The sequence below is a fragment of the Cupressus sempervirens genome, chromosome 4 (assembly GCF_028749045.1).
Source record: "Cupressus sempervirens isolate cs-2001-9-10 chromosome 4, ASM2874904v1, whole genome shotgun sequence".
NCBI lineage: Eukaryota > Viridiplantae > Streptophyta > Pinopsida > Cupressales > Cupressaceae > Cupressus > Cupressus sempervirens.
Window position 1 is genome coordinate 427,236,474 of NC_143121.1, and position 22,784 is coordinate 427,259,257.

Here is a 22,784-nt window from a genome sequence, read left to right on the forward strand (position 1 = left end):
ACAAAGTTTAGGCACGACATGTGAACTATTTGGGAATTTCATCATCCATCCCGCAAGTCCCAATGGAAATCAGAGGTATTTGCAAGATCATAGACAGTTACACCGAATTTGGAAACATATATTGCAGTATAACTATTTGACTGAATGCCTCTTGGTTATACCACAGTCAAAACATAGTGATAACGAAGCCTGTGAACCATCTGATTAAAATCCGCTTGCGGATGATGACAAAAAAAATTACCTCTATCATTTCATGTAATGTCACATCTACAGGTCCCTCCTCGCTCTATTAGGAGTTTATTCAGTAGATATCCTCATGAAAATTGGTCACTAAAGTGAGCCTCAAAGCACTCATGATTTCCTTTCGGCCCGAATGTGGATGAAGTCAATAAAGTCAAGTTATTAATATTATGATGATGGATTGTCTACATAATGACGATGTTGGAAAAGAGACTCATGGCACATCGGACCATTGACGGATCAATAAGGTCAAGAAATTCATTGGAAGGGTTCAAAGTCCTCAAAAGCTAACATCAAATCCACATATTACCATGGCCAAGCCGACAGTATTAGGTGATTTTCAATTTTGAAACCTTCTTCAAATGGAAGTGTGAAATATAGGTGGACATGCCATAATAAAAACATGGGAGATGATGTGTGTGGCATGATTAGCATTATACCATGAAACCAAGATGAAGCTGTAACAGCATCAAAGACATCTGACTTGTTTGATCGAATGCATTGAAGGCCATACTATCACTGTTTGATAGAATGACTTAGACATGCATAAATTTTATCAAGAATTCCTCTTGGGAGTTTCTAATGATGTAAGAGTTTAATTAATGGTCGTGCAAAGAAGATAGTGCCATACTTTCTTGGGTTCCAAGTGTTGGGAAAATGCCAACTATTTCTTCTAAAAATGTTTTCAATTTTGCAGATTTGAGAGCATAATCCCAATTGAATTGGAAAGTTTGTGATCTTACATAGTGGGTATTTATCTCAGTAAAGAAGAGGGATCCTCTTGTACATGCCATTTTGATAAGGCCAATACCTTATCATTAATGTGATGTAATGGTTTTAATTCTCTATCTCTGTAATCAGTGACTTGTGTCATTCTAGGGTTAATTTTGTAGAGGTTAATTAACCCCTCCAAAACACGTAATTGAGACAGAGTTACTAACCACAGAAGGGTAGTTCTTAACCTCCATGTCTATATAAGAAGTCATTTTTGGCTTTGTAGGGGACTTTTTAGACTTTAGAAAAAGGGAACATTGTGCTAAAATTTTGATCAAAAGATAATATTTGGAAAGTGTGTACAAATTTTCTCTTTGTAATAAAGAATTCCTCTCAAGTTCATGGCACAAGAAAATAAAGGAACATGCAATTTGAGTTCTCTTCTTCCGAATCTAAATTGTTAGAAATGTTGATTCTCTTTGCAGTGAGCATTCTCATAATATTGTGCAGATGTTTATGAATATTTCAATCAGCATTGTTCTAGTAATAGTTCTCAAGCATAGAACTTGATTGTTGTTATTAGCAATTTTAAGTTAGTCCAGGAAAGTTTTGAAGTCACATGGTGCATTCGTCATCAATAGCTCTCTATTTATCTTTAAACTTTGATTTTACTTTTATTTGAAAAATTCAAAATTATATCATATGAGGGAGCTACCCTTCTAAATGTAGAGGAAGGTTGCATATCAAGGGCCTATCCAACTATTGTGAACAGTTTGCCACATACACTCTATTGGGCCATCTTTACAGTGACAAATTTGTTCACCAACACTTTCCAAGCCCCCAGTTGTCTAGCATGACATATAGATCTATGAAGTTCCTCTTCCTTTAAAATGAACAGGAAGGGAGAGAGTTGACTTAAAAATAAGGAGATGATATACAATCATCTATCCATTTCACCCAATTGTTGTGAAAACCAAACCTAGCAAGGACCATGAGACAAAATCCCAATCAACACGATCATAAGTTTTCATCATATCTAGCTCAACGATCATAGTAGATTATCTTTCTAATCAGATGGAATGTAAGATTTCATGAGAGAAAATGGCCTCCTCTGGAGTTTTTGTACTAGATACAAAGCTCCCTTTCTCTTCACAAATAATTTTAAGGAGTATCTTAGCCAGCCAGGCAGAAATAGCTTTGGTGAAAATTTTGTATAATGAGTTACAAAGGGAGATATCATGAATATCTACAAAAGTTTGGGGGTTATTAAGTTTTGGAATAAGGACAATCCAAGTATGATTAAGCTCTTTTAGTATAGTTTTATGAGTTCTCGCCTCTTCTAATGCAAGCAAAATATCACTACCCATGAAATCCAAACATTTTTGAAAGAAAAGCATGGTGAACCCATATGGTCCTCGAGCCTTTTCTAGAGCCATGGGAAAAACAATTTCTCTAAGCTTAGCTAATGTAAAGGGACCCATAAGCATTGAATTATCAACTTTTGAAATAGAGTTATAGATAGCATCTAAAATAGATTGTTAACAATGAACATCCTATTTTCTTAACAAATTTGAGAAAAAGGAAATACCTTCAAAAAAAATATCATCTTCATCTTCTAGATTTCCATTAGAAGATTCAAAATAAACAATTTAATTTCTAAGACATCTAACCTTTGTTGAAATATGAAAAAAACTTCGAGTTGCTATTCCCATCTATAAGCGAAGTTTCATGAAATTTTTGTTTCTAATAAATTTCTTCTCTCAAAATTTCTTCTTCTAGATTATGTCTAAGGTCCTTTTCTAGAAGATAAGTTTGAGTGTCCACTCCATTCTAAATAATAAAATCAATTATGATTGTCATCTAGTTTTGTCATGAAAAATATTCTTAAAAGAATTGATGTTTCAATCTTTGACCTTTATTTTAAACAACTATAATTTCTTGACTAATCTAAATATTCATGTTCCTTCGATGTAGGGAGAAGAAACCATCCAATTCTTAAGAAGAGGAAATAATTTCTAATCTTGGAACTACATTGGTTCAATCTCAAATGTTCCTTTATAAAGAGACAACAATTCTTATAATTGCAACAAACTAGGAAAGTGATCAGACCCAGAAATTGGTTAAATAATAGAAACACAATCAATTCCATATTAGAGCCATAAATCTAAAATATTACATCACCTTAGAAGACGGAAGAATTCTACCACATTTCTCCTCATTACTAAGAATAATATTAAAGTCTCCCCCTAAGATCATCAACTCCCCCTAGAGTGTGTATATCAAATCACCAAGAGGAGTCCATAACTTCTTTTTCTCAACAATAGAAATAGGACCATGAATGCTAAATAACCAAAAGGACAGTTTATTAGAGAAGCTCTCAACCAAGGAGAGCTTCCAATATTTTTCTGAACTAATTTGTTCTAAAGAAACCTTAAATGGATCCCATAAGACTACGAATCCCCCTAAAGCACCATCAGAGGGGGAGGTCCAGGAATTTCCCAACTTCGATTAAGAAAAAACTCATAGAAAATCTTTAGACAACTTGGTTTCTTGGAATAGAGCAATATTAAATTTAGAATTAAAGAACTCTCACAACTTTAGAGGGAAAGTCTCAGCTCCCCTCCTTTCTTGAACATTAGTTGATTGGACTCCTCCATCATACTCAGGTTGGAAGCTTCTTTTAGCTTTGGTAGCCCTCGTTGTCGCAGGACTAGACAACCAAAAAAATTATTTTCCAATCGATAGTAAATTAAGAGGGTAATTTTGGTTCAATCCCAACATTAATCTCATCCCTCGTCTTAGATTCACTTGAGGATTTCCCCCTAAGATGAGGGAATAATTGTATTTATAGATTTTTTTCGAGGGAAAATCAGATTGTAGATGAGGGTAAGAATGGAAACCTGAGATAACAAAATAGAGTCGATTAAAATTGAAAACAAAATTATCCATTTCAAACTAATTTGAGGATAAACTAAAATATTTTATCAATAAGTTTTCATTCAACTTTAAACTAGACTAATGGATGTAGAAGAGTTTTCTAAGTAAAGATAGAATTAACTAATGAAGTAAAAAAGAACTAACTAATCAGTAAAAAAAATTCAAAATTGTATTCAGAAAATGGATTATTACCTATTGTTTAAATCTATTTTTAAGTGAAATGCTACCTAGGGGTAGCTACCATTATATCCCATTAAAGAGAGAATAATACATACCAATCTACCATTATATCCCATAAAAGAGAGAATGATACATATCGAGAACAAATAATGTGTGTCAGGATCCTTACAGCCTCCACAACCTCTTGGACACACCCCATTTGTACAAATAAGAACAAACTATCATTGACCTTCAGGATGGTCTCATAGGTTTCGAGAATTTTCTTTGTAATAGCATTCCTCAATACATTGATAGTATCCACCTCGGAAAAAATTTGTTACAATTTTCTCAATAGAGAAGGCATCTATTACAAGACCTATTTCAAATAAGATGTAGTGTGATTTTTTATTTATGAAATTGTTGTTTAGATTTTAAATTATTAATAGAATTTAATCTGAAAGATTAAATAATTATGTTTGAATTATTTTAAAATGAATATTCTTTTATTTGACTTGGACATTTTATTAATAGATTTCCTAAAATATTTTTGATATTAGGGTTGAGGTCATGCTCTATATTAGAATCAAACTATAGTTGTGATTATTCTTAATAAGGGTTATAGTTATGATTATGCTTATAGTTATTTAAAATATTTATATCTACAGTTGCTTTAGTAATTCTTAACACAATTACAACTCATCTTTTCTAACATTACAAAATCCCAAAATGCTTATTTATGTAATAAAAATAAGGTAAGTAAAATATCTCTCAGAAAAATTAATGAATTTTTCTAATAAATTATATGTTTCATAATTTGTGAAGATTTTTTTTGTATGATTATGCATAGAAAAGTTTTTAAAATAGTTTATATAATTATATCTATCTTTATAATAAAATAAAAGTTTGTATACATCAAGTAAAAAGATATATAATTAAATTATTAGATTCATTTAATAGTAAACTATATCCAATCTTACTCCTTATATAATAATATTTTAATAGAGTTTATCTAGATAGATAGATAGATAGATAGATAGATAGATAGATAGGAGTAATATATGATGAGAGGAGAGAGTAGACAAAGTGAGAGATGGTATCTAGTGGGAAGAGATGGTGAGAAGGAGATGGTGTAAATATGAAGGGAACACATAGGAGGGAGTAAGAGAAAAGAGAGAGGGGGAGGGGCATGATGTAGAGAAAGCTATCAACAAAGGAAAAAAATGGTGAGAGTGAGGAGAACTAGAGAAAGAGAGAAGGGGAAGTAGGGAGATTAGGAAAGGATAGAAGAGGAAGGAAAACATAGATTATATATATCATGACAAAGGAAATAATTAAGGTCTAGGAGATAGGGTGGAGGATGGATGAGATAGAGTGAAAGTAAATAATTAGGAGGAGAGAGTGACAAAGAAGGAGAGGGTGAAACAGAAGAGGTGGTGATAGATAGTAATTTGTTGAAAGAGATGGTTGGTTGGGAAGAGATATATGAGAAAGTTAAGGGGAGTGATGTGGTAGAGAGTGAGAGGGATTATGGGGAAACACATGAGCTAAGGAGAAATGGGATGACTAGGCCATAAAACACACACACACACACACACACACACACACACACACACACACACACACACACACAGAGAGAGAGAGGATATGATGGAGAAGGTGAGAGGGGATTGGACATGGATAGAGAGAGTGAGAAATATGGAGAGGATGGGATAGGATGGAGAGAGAGGGGGAGTCTTAGGGATAATTGTGTGTGTGTGTGTGTGAGAGAGAGAGAGAGAGGGGATATGATGGAGAAGGTGAGAGGGGATTGAACATGGATAGAGAGAGTGAGAAATATGGAGAGGATGGGATAGGATGGAGAGAGAGGGGGGGCTTAGGGATAATTGAGAGAGAGAGAGAGAGAGAGAGAGAGAGAGAGAGAGAGAATGGTTAGGAGTTAGTTAAATAATGCAAGAGTTTAGGAGTTAGCAATAGAGATATATTAGGATTTATTTAGTTAGTGAGTGAGTTTGTGTATATTTGTTTGAGAGAGAGATAATTAAAAATATGTTAGCATTCATATTCACCTATTGGTTAAGTAGTTGGAAAGTAATGAGTAACTATTTTAGACTACTCTTAACTCAAATTGATGGAAAATAAAATTTTGATCACATAAGATTTGATTTATCTACATCACCTTGTAGAGATCTTCAATATCTTTCCAATTCATTTTAAATTGATTCAATCAGACTCTGTGCATGAAAGTTATTCGCTTTGCAGTAAAGCCCACTTTTAGATCTTTAAATCTTGATCAGATTTTGAAGAAGTAAATGTTAAATAGACTCAATCAAACTTTGTACATAAAATTTATTCAAAATGTGATTAGGTTTAATAACCTAATCGAGTTTAAAATACTCTTTTTCATTTTCATAACCTGAATGGGTTATTTGAATCCTAGAAATTGATTGGGTTATGGCTTGGTGATAGCATAGTAAAATGACCCAAAGGCTTTGTTGACTATTTTTCCTCCATTCTTTTCTTTTTCCTTTACACATATTTTCATCTACTAAGATGAATTCTCATATTTTCCTTCATCAGGTTTGTTAATGGTGAAGTGGGCATCTCTAAAACTGCTACCATAATATTATACATCTTCTTAGCTTTCTAATCATATAAGTTTTTCTATTTTTGGAAAATATTAACAATGCAAACTTTAATTACTTTTACCAATGACTTGACATTCCTCATAGATATATGTCTACCATTGTTTTTGTGATAACTTTTGGTATGCTTAACCAAATTCAAAATAGATTATATATTATTATTTTACTCTTGAATCTATGCACTTTTAAAAAATTGGTTTCCATCTTCGATTATTTTGATGCAAGTTATGCTCAACACATGAACAAGTACAAAAATTTAAGGATGTAGTTAGCTCGATAATTCATTAAAAAAAAAACTCATCAAAAAATTACAAAAAAGGTAGACAAATTATAGATATGAGTCTTAACTATCTTCCTACCAAAGGGATATGCAAAATACTAAATATAACTATGTCTTTTGTGCTACACACGAAAACAACTATGTTATGTTTTCCAAAAAAATCATGAACTATTTTCTATGTGTGTAGGTTTTGACCCACCTAATCTTATACATTTTGTAAAAAATCTTGTATTTTAGAAAAGTAGATTGATAGCACTAATTTTTTTTTAGTTTACACATATTATCATTTTGAGTGGATGAACCTCAAATGTCACATCCAAGTTCAGATTTACCTAATTTCATAAAAAAGGTGTCCATTTATACCCCCCATTTTGTACAACATCTTGGTGCACTTACCCTAATATGAAGAATCACATATGTGCTCTCCTTAAAATAATTTGTAGCACAGAGCTACGAACTATCACCCAAATTTGTCCTATACAATGTAAAAGCATTTATTAAATAGGCATTTTTATTCCTCTTGAGAAGTTTTTAGACATCAAACCCTAACCCTTGAGACCAATTAACTCTAAAATTACATATAGATTTATCTTGATATACATTTGACATTTATTTTGGAAACTTTGGTAAGCCCAACTTCACAAGGCCTTAAATTTTAAACCATTGTTTTAATTGGCTATTATATCCACTTTTCAAAATCTACAACATCTAATCTACAGTGCCCATTTTGTGCAAACTCCATTTGACCCATTTTGGAGCCTATCCAGGGCCTCTAAGTTCTCTATAGTGAGTCTAAATTTTTTATTCCAAATTATTGACCAAAACTCCACAATAAATCCATGAATACTCATGATATCATACTAAGCTTCAAGTGGTACGTTGATATGTCCAAGATGAACATCCACCTCTAAAATTAGAACATTCTAAACTTGTATGATTTAGTCATTAAGTAGAAAGCCTTCATAGATGATACATGAGGATCTACACTAAAAATTAAAGTGTTTAAAAATCTCTCAAAAGTAGTGTTAGATTGAAGAATGCATCAAAATGAACCTAATGCAACTTGAACGAGCTCAAAAGGAGTCGATTTGCTCAAGTTAAGGCTAGTAAAAATTTTAGACAAACTTCATACCAAGGCCATCCAAAATGTGAAAGTATAATCATCTCAAAAGTGGTCAAAATGGGTTTTAAATTGAAGATCTCATTGAGATCTTTCCAATGGCATTCATTTCATCAAGAATGGAGTCTGGATGTGGAAGATATCATCCTTTGAAGTTATGACTGGTCAAATTTAGGTTGACCAAGTTGACTAGGGTGTACTAATGACATCATCATCATGATGTGGTAGAGAAAGTGATGCAGCCCATTCCACCAATCACATTTGGGCATGTGGTTGGTTCATAACATAAAAACCAATGTGGCTTTGACATGTGGTACTCTCATAGTCAAATGATAAGATGCCACATGTCTCCAGCAAATCATGTCATATGGCACATGGGTCAGAAGGTAATTTGAGTGATTTTATGACCAAAAATAGTTAAGAGATTCAAACCTCTAAGCGCCTCCTTGGAATCTGTTAAGAGCACTACACCACCACTCATGGTAGTTGGCTAAGTTTAGATTCCATTCAATTAAGACAAGTAAAGTTGTTGATGAATGGCTGGTGGGGGTTGAACCCTTGACCTCCACCTAGCTAAAAGGAATGCCCATCACTACACAATGCATGGTAGCTACTACTTAAGTGGGTGGTATGTTACTTAAACAATGGTTGGTCGAGTTTGACAAACAACCACGCTAAAAATAAAAGAACAAACAATTGAACACATGGATGGTTACGAATTGACCATCAAAAAGGGAGTTATGAATGAAATTTTATATATTAAGGGGTAGATGCACAAAGTTGGGTAGTAATTCCATGAAAATTACTTCCATGAAATGAGACATTTCCAAAAATGGGTACCTAATTTTAATAAATCAAGTACCTGTTATGGTTTAGGTGCCTGATCCATATTCAAAAATTGGGTACCCAATTTTTGAATATGGATTGGACACCTAAACCGCTTTTTAAAAATTGGGTACCTAATTTTATAAATCAAGTACCTAATTCCAAAAAATTATAAAACCCACTTTTTTGGGGATTTTTAGTCATTTTCACTAGCATTTAAAATGGGAGCTCGATTTTAGCATAGAAATGAGAGCCTATTTTTAGATTTCTACTGAGCCCCCATTCCTCTTTTTCAATGTGCCATGTATTTTACTTTGTTTTCTAGTATTCTATTTCATTGTTTTCAGTTTTACACTTTATAATTCCATCAAATTATTATTATTCCTTTTCACTTTTAATATGTAAAATTGTAAATTTCCATTGTTAATAATTTTATGGTTAGATTATTGTATCTGTTCATTTAAATAGTTTTGTATCTATTCATTTTTTTTGTAGATGTTCATTTAAACACTATTATTATAGATGTTTTGATGTATTTAATAAAAATTGCAATGTTGAATGATTAGATAGATGTAAATTAGATTGTTTAAACATGTAATTACATTGATGTCTTAGATTTATTTCAACTAAATAGTAATTAATATTAATTTAGTTTATAAACCATATAGTAGAAAAGTAAAACTAACTATATTCCTAAGTCTAACCTCAACCTAACCATAACTATACAATAATTTAATCTAAACCCTAAACATAAGACTAAGTATTTAATGTGCAGCCTTACCTTAAAACCATAATTTTAACTCCAAACCCTAGAGTCATATAACTCTAATCATAAGCTCAACTATTTATTCCTAAAATTAACTAAATCTCCAATCCCAAACAATCATACATAATAATTTATCATTAACACAACCTTAGTCCTAATTATGACATTTAAATGTAAGTGAGCTCTTAAATTCTATTTCTGATTTTCAATAAGTAATGTTTCCCTTCCAAATCAAATGTAATTTTAAATCCCCTACTCCAAATTATGTGGACCATCATAGAGCCATTTATCATTTAATTATTTAGTTAGATAAATTTTACAACAAAATTTTCAATAATTTAATGATCGTATCTTTTTTCATAAAACTACACACTAACCATAAACATAGTGTTAACCTTGATGTAAAATCTCACTCTCACCATAATTCTACACCTAACCCTAAAACTCATTAAAATTTTAACCATCATATAATTAAAATTGAGAAACCCAACCCTAATTATTAATAAACTTAATCCTAAATGTTAAACCCTAATTCAAATTGTAACTTTGAATCTTAAACCTAACACTTGATCCCTAGATAGGTAATGATGATAGTACCCATAATGGAAAGTAATCTTAATCAAGTAATTATAATTAAAAATCATAATCCTTAAAGCTAGCACATGATCCTAAAATGTAAACCCTAATTCTAATCCTCATTTTTAAACACTAGAATTAGAAGTGTTAAACTATATAATCTTAAGTTATCATCCATCAATCCTAAATCAAAACCTAAACCATAATTCAAAATTCTAATGCCTAATCTTAAACATGATAAGTCTTGAAATAGTAGCTATAATCCTAAATCTTATATTTTGTGCCCCAATCATTTAATTTTAGAATTTACTCTACCCTAATTCTAAATGGATAACCCTAAATCCTAATAAAAACCACAATCTTATTTATGTTAAATCCTAGTTGCTTTAATATTGAACCTTAATCGTAAATGCTAAAGCATAATCCAAAATATTTAAATATAAATGCTAAACACTCATATTAAATTTCATAGAAAATAAATAACGTAACCTTAATCATATTTTTAATTTACTGGTGTAAACCCATACCATAATCTTCACCCTATTCCTAATTTTAAATGCCAAACCATGATTATAAATGGTAGATCCTAATTTCTCAATAATTACCCTAAATGCTAAAATCTAAATTTCTAAACACTTTATTAAATCTCAATCTTAACCATAATTAAAATTCATAATCCTTAAATCATAATGTTAATTACTCTACCCAATTCTAAATGGATAACCCTAAATCCTAACTCAAACCACAATCTTATTTATATGTTCAATCCTAATTGTTTTAATATTAAACCTTATGGTATATTAAGCTTATGGTAATTAAATTAATTTATGGTATATTTTGTACCCCAATCATAATGTTAATTACTCTACCCTAATTCTAAATGGATAACCCTATATCCTAGCCCAAACCACAATCTTATTTATATGTTCAATCCTAATTGTTTTAATATTAAACCTTATGGTATATTAAGTCTTATGGTAATTAAATTAATTTATTGTATATTTTATGCCCCAATCATAATGTTAATTACTCTGCCCTAATTCTAAATGGATGGTTCCTAAATCCTAACGCAAACCACAATCTTATTTATGTTAAAAATCATAATTGTATTAATATTAAACCTTAACCGTAAATGCTTTAAAGCATAATCCTAAACATTTAAATATAAATTAGTTCAACACTCATATTAAATTTTGTAGAAAATGCATACCATAACCATAATCATATTTTTAATTTAATGATGTAAACCAATACCATAATCTTTACCCTTGTCCTAATTCTAAATGCCAAACCATGATCATAAATGGTACACCCTAATTGCTCAATGATTGCCCTTAATTCTAAAATCTAAATTCATAAACACTAAATTATCCCAATCTTAACCATAATTAAAAATCATAATCCTTAAAGCTAGCATGTGTTCCTCAAATTTGTAAACCCTAATTTTAATCCTAATTTTTAAACACTTACTCTAATTTTAATCCCAATCATAAATGCCAATTACTCTTCTATTTTTTTGACCCCAATCATAATGCTAATCCTAAATCTTATCTTTTGTGCCTCAATCAAAATGCTAATTACTCTACCCTAATTCTAAATAGATAATCCCAAATCCTAACCCAAACCAAAATCTTATTAATATGTTCAACCCTGATGCAGGAGCATCTAGTGGTGTAAGGGCAATCCTATATCACCCAAAAATATGCTTAACTTTAGTTTCTATTTAATGTGGTTTCATTTCCAGATACCCATTTGGGTCAACTAGAGATTCCAACTCTCATAGTTCCGCTATTGGTTGTCTGGGATAGAGTTTTTGAGCACCCTAGGATATGTGCCAATGTAAAAAATAGGCTATTTTGTAATTGAGCCACAATTATGAGTAGTTAGAGGGTGTAAGTTGTAGGGATGATTATAATTTTAATTTAAAGTACTTGAGAAAAAGAATTAGGTCAAAAGGCTTTATGGTTTGAAAGTTATTGCAGTTTTAAGTTGTCTAGATACCCCCTAAGAGTGCTTCAAAGTCAAGTTTGAGGCACCAAATGGCCTCATAGAGGCACACAAAATGGTGGAAGAGAAAATATATTCTATAGGACTATAAAGCACTTGGAGAGTTTTCCAGAAATGTAAACAGTTCATCAATCAGAGTCCCGGATCAAAAGCTATGCCTCCCAGAAGTTGGACTACCATTTATGGATTCTTCTGATTTTACACTGACTTTTGACATGTTTTCTAGAACATTCTATTTTGGTGGTGGATTCCAAATGGCATATTCTAAAATGCATTCCTAACCCTAGACCTAATTTCAAGTTACTTAAGGTCACTTTTGGCAATGCAAAGGTAGTTTTTGGTGGAGTTTGGGAGAAGATAAGTATTGTGAGAAGGGTTTCCTCCAAAATAAAGCCTATAGGGCATGTCATGGAGTCTATTTTTGTTGTACTGAATGTAATAGCATATCATTTATGATAATAATATTTCCATTTTCTTGTTGTGTTCATTTTGGTCTTGCATTATGCCCTCATCAAGTCCTAATTATTTTAATATTGAACCTTAATCGTAAATTTTCTAAGGCATAATCATCAACATAAATATAAGATATTTTTAGAATTCACATTCAGTTGATTTATTAATAGTTTTTTGGAGTATAATTTTATGATTAGGCTTAAATTTGGTATAATGTTCAATTAGCCTTAACATTAAAGTTTACTTAAGTGTTTAACTTTATTTATATAATTGATATGGTTTTGAAGATGTGCATCTATATAATTGATATTTTAGATTTATTTTATTAAATAGTAATTTTGTGATTTTTTATGTTGTTTAAACATATATACAGATTATATTTGATGGACCCACCCCCACCTCCATGACCACCTAGTCCTCCTCTAGCACCTACCTCAGAGGATATGAGGAGAGCATGAGGCACAACCTTTGAGACCTCATGTGTGATATTTAGACCATTAAGCTAGAGGACCACACCCCCTCCCCTCTCAATCCACCCTCACCTACTTTGCCTTGAAGATAGTATGCAATGCATTGTTCACTCTATTGAGCATTTGGATTGTGACATCGATAGCTTTAGATTATGGAGGCAAAACATGTATGCCTTTTATTCTGATGGCCTATCCTATAGAGAGGTCCATCAGCTCAAAATAAAGAAATGACATTTTACAAGATATTTTATAAACCCTAAGAGGGGTCTTGAGATTAGCAAGAAGAAGCCTCACATTTCTATTAGATGGTGAAAACATCTATGTATATCAACACACTTTTGGGAGCGGTGGTCGATGTTATTTGACCATTCACTACATGCAATCAAGAGGTGCCCATGTACTTCCTTAGGAAACTATGGGCTAAATTTGAATTGGGTTTGAAACCCAATTATTTTGATATTAGATCATTTCAGTGGGTTGGTGGAGGGATGCCTCACGATAGGCCTAGGGAAAAGTTGAGTGATAATATGAGGAATCACATATGACCTTAGCTTCTTGTACCTTTTCCTACACCAATTATCCCAATGCCACACCATCATCAAGCAGTGTCATCTGCTCTTACCTCATTGAGTGCCCTTTTGGGCAATTTGGTAGAGTAGTGGACATAGGGGACAGATATATGCAGAGGCCCCTAGATCCATGTTGATGTAGCACATGATGACCATTATGCTGAGGGTGCTAATTTTGATGATGACGCATATGCTACTCATGGTGATGGTAGTGATGATATTGATATGTCATCATTTTTTGACCTTCTGCATAGAGAGCCTAGAGATAGTCAAGAGTAGTAGGTAAAATTTTAATTGAAATTTTAATTTAAGTACATAATTATTTTCTTTCTACATACATGCTTAATTATATTAACCATAGTACTTAATGTATGTTGATTTTAAAATAATAGAGGATGAATGATACTATTCCTCCTAGGGGGAAGTATAGTCTTTTTTCTGAGACATATAGAGGTTGGCATCCCTCATACAGTATGAACTTTGAATTACATTGTAAATAATCTACATTTGAACTCAAATTTAATAAATTGTGCTCATATGTTCTTTTTATCTAATTTTGTAGGGATTGTTGTCTGCTACACAATTTGATGTTTGTATAGGTCCTAATCCATTGACTACTGAAGCATAACATCAAATACCTATGGTATGAACTTTTGACTTAGGACAAATAATTTGTACTATATTTATGTAGACATTGTTATTGACTTATAATCTTTAACTTTAATTCATGTATAATTTTTTGTTTTTTGGTTTTACGAATAGGAGATTGATCGTACTTATCCACATAGGCATTAGATTTATTTTTGACTGCATCTTTTGAACATTTGAGACTTGTTGATGATCATCATGGTAGCATATCTTTATACACATTTGTGACATTGGCTACTACTCAGGTATGATATATATGTTTTTAGAGTTTACAAAAAATATAGTGTAAATTATGTACTTTGTAATTCATGTATATATAATTTTGACTCAAGGTTTATGTATCCATAATTTTAGGACTATGTCAACATGAGTGTTGGTGAGAGTATGAGACTAAGCTAGATGGAGGTACATACATAATTCTTTGAGGTTAGTATTGTAATTTATGTACATGCATAGTTCATTATGCTCTTTATCAAATTTTAAAAATTTATGTATTATACATTACATGACCTCACCACTTCCACATTTGGTAGCTTTCATAGTGCACATCCTTCTATTATAGAGGGACGCCCATCTCATGTGGTATTATTTTTATTATGTAGTGAATATTTAATTTATTTGCAAGCTAGATTTTGAAACCCATTTCAATTAAGCATGTACATGATGAGGCACCTCATGTTACATAGGGTGATCCATCCAAGTCTTGATTGGATGGAGTAAAGAGGACTGTAGATCAAATAGATTAGGTCTTTTTGGCACCTTTAGATTGTGTTTCTATAACACGTATTTTTTATTATGATACACTTTGAATTAGGACACTTAACTATAATATATGTATTTTTTTGACTTCATAGATCATGTTATGACATGTTAGACCATGTACTATATTTTTACAACTTCTTATCATGCTAGTGTATGCAGTATAGATTATTATGTTATCATGTTGTACGTATGAACCGTTTTATTTAATGTGACATGTTTTATTCATGTGATGACACATTTTGAAGTATATGGTACATGAACAATAATTTTAATTATTTTAATTATTTACATAGGAACATTAATTTAAACATGTTTGAATGTAAAAGTACAATGGAAAAAAAATAGGAGGTCATTACTTGAATTGACAATTAATTTATAATATCAAGTGCACACCTTTAAATTTTAAATAGAAGTAAACTCCTATTTTTAAATTTTTACAACATGTTTCACAATATATGTAAGACAATGTGAATGACATAAATAGAAATGAACTCAAAATATAAAAAACTGTTCAGCACATTTCTTCAAACAAGGTCTTGCAAAATAAAATTGTAAAACAAAAATGCATGTAAATGAAAGCATAAATTAATAGGAGATATCTAAATTATGCAAATATGTGTAATTTGTATGTACTCACTATGTACAATTGCACAAGATGTTGATGTTCAATCCACCATAAACATTAAAATTTGCATAAATTGTAATTGAGACCTAAATAATAGGTATATATAAGTTCTTTAATTTGCTACTAACAATGCATATATACATTTAAATTAATTATATAAGTACATTTATAAAAATAGCACAATAGATAAAAAACTTACATGTGTTTGATTTAAATGTAGTCATCCCACAATACCATCAGCATCCTCTCTTTAGCAATGCATCTATGAGTGTCTCGTGCTCATCCATTGAAATTGTCCATAATACATTATTGGTGGGTCTCCCTTTATATCTTTCTAATTTGATATTCATTTCCACAACCAAATGAGAATAGTGTAAAATCTTCTTTTTGGATTGGTATTCTTCAAATTCTGGTAAACCATTTCTTCTTGTTAGGTATGTACATAGCCAGGTGCTAGCTACAATGATAGACCCAATTGGACACTAAAAACCATCATCATCTACTTGATGACATATCAAATTTTTTTTGGTTCCACACATCTAGCTAGCCAATACTCAGTATGTTCATCGTTATCATTAGGCACAATAACAACATAAACATGTCCTACAAGATAAGATAAAGTACATAAACACTTTAATCATGTATGTACATATAAATAATATATTAAAGACATGTACATAAATAAATAATATAAATCGAAGCATGATCACAACAAAATTTAATTTAATTGTGCATACCAAGTTGTATGAGGTTTGAAATATGACCATAGTCTTCTAATGCAAAAGTAACATTCAAGCCGTCATTTACTATATCATATTGAAAATGTGTGTCAGCAGGTGCCAATGATTTTTGTTGCCAATCTTCAACCCATTCTGTATTCTTTCATTCTTCCCATTCACCCACAAGACAAAACTGACAAAAAAAAGCAAGCTCCCTAGTCCATATAGTCCAAGTGTTATAATTTGAACTCCTAAATGAATGTCATTTAGCTGACCCACTAATTGTGTCATAGTCATATCTTAAAAGGATATTCTTCTCTTCAACTAGGCAGGAAAAATATTTGATTGTAGAGTTTTGACTTGATCTTGTGTATATATATTTGTTACACCATTCCACAATCGCATGTGCATTTTTGAATTTGACTTTTTCCTAAGTTTTTTAATTGCTCTCTACTAAGGGCTCTCTTCATGCATGGACCAGAACCATCAAGTTCTCCTTTATCATGTCCAACATCAAAAAACTCCACACATGTTTGATATTAGTTTGCTCAAGTGTCCTACTCAACCAATAGAACATTCTAGCATTCTTGAAATGTTGTGTACAATTATTTGACCATATCCAATATTTTGTCATTTGAATTATTCTCTCTTTTAAATTATCATAAAAGACCTTGAAACAATATTGGAAAAACTCAAATGAATGAAGTTTATTATCACTCATATAAAAATGGTATTCTCTCAATATTTTTTGATCCTCCTCTGTACTATCAGGTGCATACCTATGAACTATATGAACGTAAATTATTACTTGCACTAAATTGTAATATTGTGGTTGTACCTCATCTTGCAGTGCAATTATGTAGTTCTCTATAAAATCAACAATGAAAAGTATAGTACCAGTTGGAGATGTATTCTTATATACGTGAAATTTTCCATCAATAAATCTAGCATATTGAGAGTTTTTAACATATTTTGGTATGATCACACTCTTAAACTCATCCATAAATGCATGAAAACTAACTTTTTTTGTAACTAGATCACACATTCTTCCAATCTTCCCATCCTTCAATGGATATTCAATAGTTTTGAACCTTTTTACATAAACTAATTGTTGTCCAAAAGTAGTCAAAGCATTTTCATGCAAATATTCATCTAACAAAGAAAGATTTCCACACATATCACATCTACTAGAAAGACATGCATTGGAAAAAAGTATAGATCATTAGGTGGCTTACAAAACAAACTTGATATGAAATCCTTTATAGTTTGAGGTCATATTTTTATACCACATTCCTACAACATTTCTTTACTATGCAAGGTACCACATATAGATCAAAATACATCATAATGGTAATGAAATTGAACATGAGTTTTACAACATGTGATTCTTTCCTTGTTAATCCTTACATATGATGGTTTACACTTTTGAAAAGATCTTTGACTAATGGTAATAGTTAACACCTTACCATCTACAAATTTTTTGAACACTTCAGTTTGAGTCATGTCCAAAAGTTGTTTAGGATGCACATCATTTATTTTTTAGCTAACTCTCAATTTAAGAACATCTCTTGAATTAGGTGATACTCTTATTATCACACCAAAAATTTTCAACCAAACTTTTGACTTTACTGGTAAGTTTCATATCACATTTTGGGAGTCTACCACTAGAATTCCACAAAATATTTACTAGATCACATTCAAAGTTAACCCTTCTCTTTATAGTTCTTTATAAAGTCTTACAATTCACATTAAGATATCCACTTATGTCACTAATCAATCATTTGTCAGTTGTTGATTTGTTAAGTTGTTGTTATTACTCATTGTGTTGCATTCTTATCTTTAGAGTGACTTCTCTTTCCAATAATATCAAAGGCACTAGCAATAGTGGATACAACTTTTTTTAAAGACTCGTTTTTATTCTTGGGTTTTGCATACATTCCTAACCTCTTCATTACTTTTCACATTTTAATTAATTGCAACATCAACAGACATTGAAACCTAAATTTCTTATTATAAAAAAAAGTCTATATAATCTATTAACATGTGTCCTAATTTGTGTCCATGAAACCAATCCATGAAGATTATCTAGCACATCATTAGAAAAATGAAAATTATGGTCATGCAATTCAGTATCATTTTGACATGTTTGTTCAATACTTGGTATTTTCATGTCTATGTTCATACCATCGTTATTTTCAATTATCATTTCATTTTCAATGTTATTTGGATTCTAAATCTCATTTTCATTTTTTCTTGGTATTACTTTTGAGGCATGCATTTCTATTGGATTTTGTTTTGCATGATCATTTGGCAATCTATTCTCTTGAAGAAAATCTAAATCATTTCAATAGTAACTTGCTTCTAAAAAATCACCAATTTCATCATGAGAAAAAACTTCAGATTTTGGAGACACACCTTTATTGAATGTTTGATTAGAGTGTGCACCTAAATCTCCTTGTATTGGGTTCTCTTCTTTAGCCTTTTTATCCATCATGGTATCCTCAATGTCTTTCTCCTCTGAAACATTGCTCAACTCTCTAATTCCTTGTCTTCTCTTTCATTGACATTGTGCTTCATTCACTTTATTTGTTGCAATCTCCCCATTTATCAGAACATTTTTTTTCTTTCTTCATTATTTTGATCCCATGTTTCCACTAGTTTTGATTTTGAATCAATAGCTTGTAAATCATAGAAGAATACAAGAAAATAAAATAATTATGATAGAAATTCACTATTGCAGTTTGAAATTGTCATTCAATCATTGCAATCATTGAAAAATGCTCTGTAGGGCATCTTTTGGGGCCCAATAAGGTACATTAGAATTAGGTACCTAATTATTTTAAAATTAGGTACCTAATTATTTTAAAATTATGTACCTAATTATTTTAAAATTAGGTGCTAGATTTTTAAATAATTAGGTACCTAATTCTAAATTAGGCACATGATTTTTAAATAATTAGGTACTCAATTGTTTAAAAATTAGGTACTGATTTGGTTAATGGCTAAATTCAAATTGGGCACCCGATTTTTCAATTACAAATCAAGTGCCCGATTCTAGGGACATGGGTGGGAATTTTCCATGGGTAGGAGTTTGCATTAGGTTTTTCCTTGGGGAAAGGCATGGCATAGGCTTGGTGGGACCGAACCTCTACCTTTATGAACCAATTTTTGACTAAGGCATTTAATCAACAATTTCAGGGATTGTCGTAATTTTTATATGGTCATCCCCATTGATTTTTTCAACAAAATGAAAACCCATTATAGATCTTACTATTCTAATTTTAAAAATGTAAATTTTATAGTGTTATGAGTTCATTTTCTATCATCCCATTATTTATTAATCAAAAGTATCTCTTAAACATTAAATAGTGACATTCACTAAAACTCTAATAACTTTTTAAATTTTTCATATTTTTTAAATTAATTTACATGTCATCAATCCTCACAAAATTATTTTGAAGTTAAAAAAAATCTTTAAAAATCAATTTTTAATTTAATTATGCCATCCATACATAAGAGGTTTTAGAAATTAGCTTAATCGTCAATTAAAAATTAATAATAAAAAGAATTCATTCAAAAATTCAAGAAAATTATTCTCATCAATCTTCGGTGTGTTAGGTAACTTCATTTAAAATGATTCACAAAAAATTATTTAGTTGTGCCAAATTATGGTGTCTGTACAAGAGCATAGTATGGTCCTAAAATAGGGATTTTGGAAAAGTGGTTTTTAAAGATCCATACAAAAATAATAATCTATCACATGGGTATAAAAATAAATTAGATATTCAAAAAGAAGATTCCAAGTACTAAAATTTTATTTCTAAAGTTTTTTTAATATTTAATCTCTAAATGACTCAAATTTTGACATCAATTGACAATATATTTCAAAAACAAGAAAAATACATCCACTCTTTGGCCAAAAGTGAGACCCAACTTCTTGCATTGACCCTAAGATAGGATATTTTTTTATAATAATAATAACTATTATTTTGGCAAAAGTGGGCAAGCCACTGAATATATTATTTTTACTAAAATTGGTTTAGGAGCTCAACTGGGAAAGAACCATAAAGAAAACCCAGAATCATCGCAATATGTACAAGTATTAATTATCAATATATTAAAGTATTTTATATTGATGAATGTAAACAAAGTTACAAAATGAGGGCACAACTCCAAAAATATTTCAGCCAAATGGGCATGAAGTCTCCAAACTCGACCAAAAATACAAAATGATTATAAACATGTCATTTATCAAAAAGCCCCCAAAACAAGATACCTTAAAACTTTAAAAAAAGAATTCCTCCATATCCTCACAAGAAACAACATCAGAAAAATTTGAGGTTGAACCAATTTGTAGAGAATGTCCCCACCCAAAAACCAAACTTTTCACTGGTGCAACCTCCCAACCTGATCCCAAACTAGCAATAACATCAACTGTATCATCTGCGATATGAGGTTTCTACCAATGCACCGGATTAATAATGACTATGTCATCTTGCAAATTAGAGCCAAGAACCTGAAGGAGGCCCTTCATGAATCTCATAGTCAAAGATGGATAAGCTCAGCAAATCCAATATAGGAAAACCAGTGTGCCAAACTCTTTCTTCCAATTGGTGAACCAAAGCCTATGCAGTAGTTTGGGAGCAAATTTCATAATGTAGGGATTCTATTTTTTGAAGGCTTTCTAAAGAGTATCAAACATGACCATGTATTCATGTCACCTTAATAACTGAGACTATTGGAAGAGACCACCCACTCATGCATGCCCAAACCAAAGATCATACTACTGCATGACATGTGTAAGTATATCTTCATTCCAAAATTGAGGAAGTAGCACTTTTCCCACCAAAATTTCTAGAAAATGAACCGACTATAACAAATCCATAGCATTTGAAAGAAAGACGAACACAACATTTGATGGGTATATAAAATGTTTCACAGAAGGGCATAAAATTGCTTCACCAATAACTTGTCAAATACCTCGATGAATTAAAGGAGACTTGAAGCAAAACATCATTTTCATGACCATATCATCAATACAAAGGGGTAGAAAAACTTCATTATCACTGGGGTTAATCCATATCCGATAATTTTTGGGAAACATAGACCAATGAAATTGATTGCATGATTCACACTTGGTACATAACTCCAACGACGAAGACATTTTTGAGTAGGGTATATCAAATATCACTCAACTCTGTCAATATATGAAACTAAATAGGCCATTGTCACCATTTATAAAACCAAAAGTAAATATCTTCATAGTACCTGTGTAATATAATAAATGTTCCCTTGATGTAAATATGTGTCGATCATAAAGAAGGATCAGAAAACATTGTGAAAAAATTACAAATTTGATCTCCATATTGATCTCACCATGTGTAAAAACCATGTGACCAAAGTGAAGCCAAATTGTACCTAGGTGATGACAACTTACATGACATTAGGTAGTTAAGAAGGAATTTGCACAAATTACCATAACATTGCACAGGCCAAAATAATTAATAATCAGTACTTAATTATGACCCATGTAAGTTGCTAGTTGATTACAACTTAGTGATAACTAGTTACTTAGCCAACACTACCCCACTTAATCATCACTGCTTCTCTCTTTCAACATGCACCCACTTGATGCCTGATAGGAACATGGTCAACACACCAACACTTCTTGCCCAAAAAACACTCGGTCATCACTGACCCGAGTCACTCGCTATGACACTATGATAAACAACTCGGTCAACACTAAGCTTGAGATCACTCAATAAACACTATGCCCAAGTAACTTGATAAGAGCATCACCCTACCTTGCTCGACAAGCACCCATCAGGAATTTGGTCAACACACCACCACTTGTTGCCCAACAAACACTCAGTCATCATTGACCCGAGTCACTCAGTAAGAATCAAACAACTCGGTCAACACTAAGCTCAAGATCACTTGATAAACACTATGCCTAAGTAACTCGGTAAGAACATCACCCTACCTTGCTCAACATGCACTAGAACTCAGCAAGTACTCACTAGTACAAAAACAACAATATATTACTAAATAAACTACTAAAACTTGTAGATATGTGACTAATTTTGATCAAGTGACCAATTGTAGTTTATTGCCAGACATTTATCTCCCAACCAAATTTATGACTAAACTATTTCAATCATTGATTAGGTCATTGATTTAGTCATTTATTGTTTTTCTTGGTAGCTTATATGGTTGTTTATTTGGTAATTTTGGTAGTTTATTTGGTAGTTTATTTAGTAGTATATTTGGTA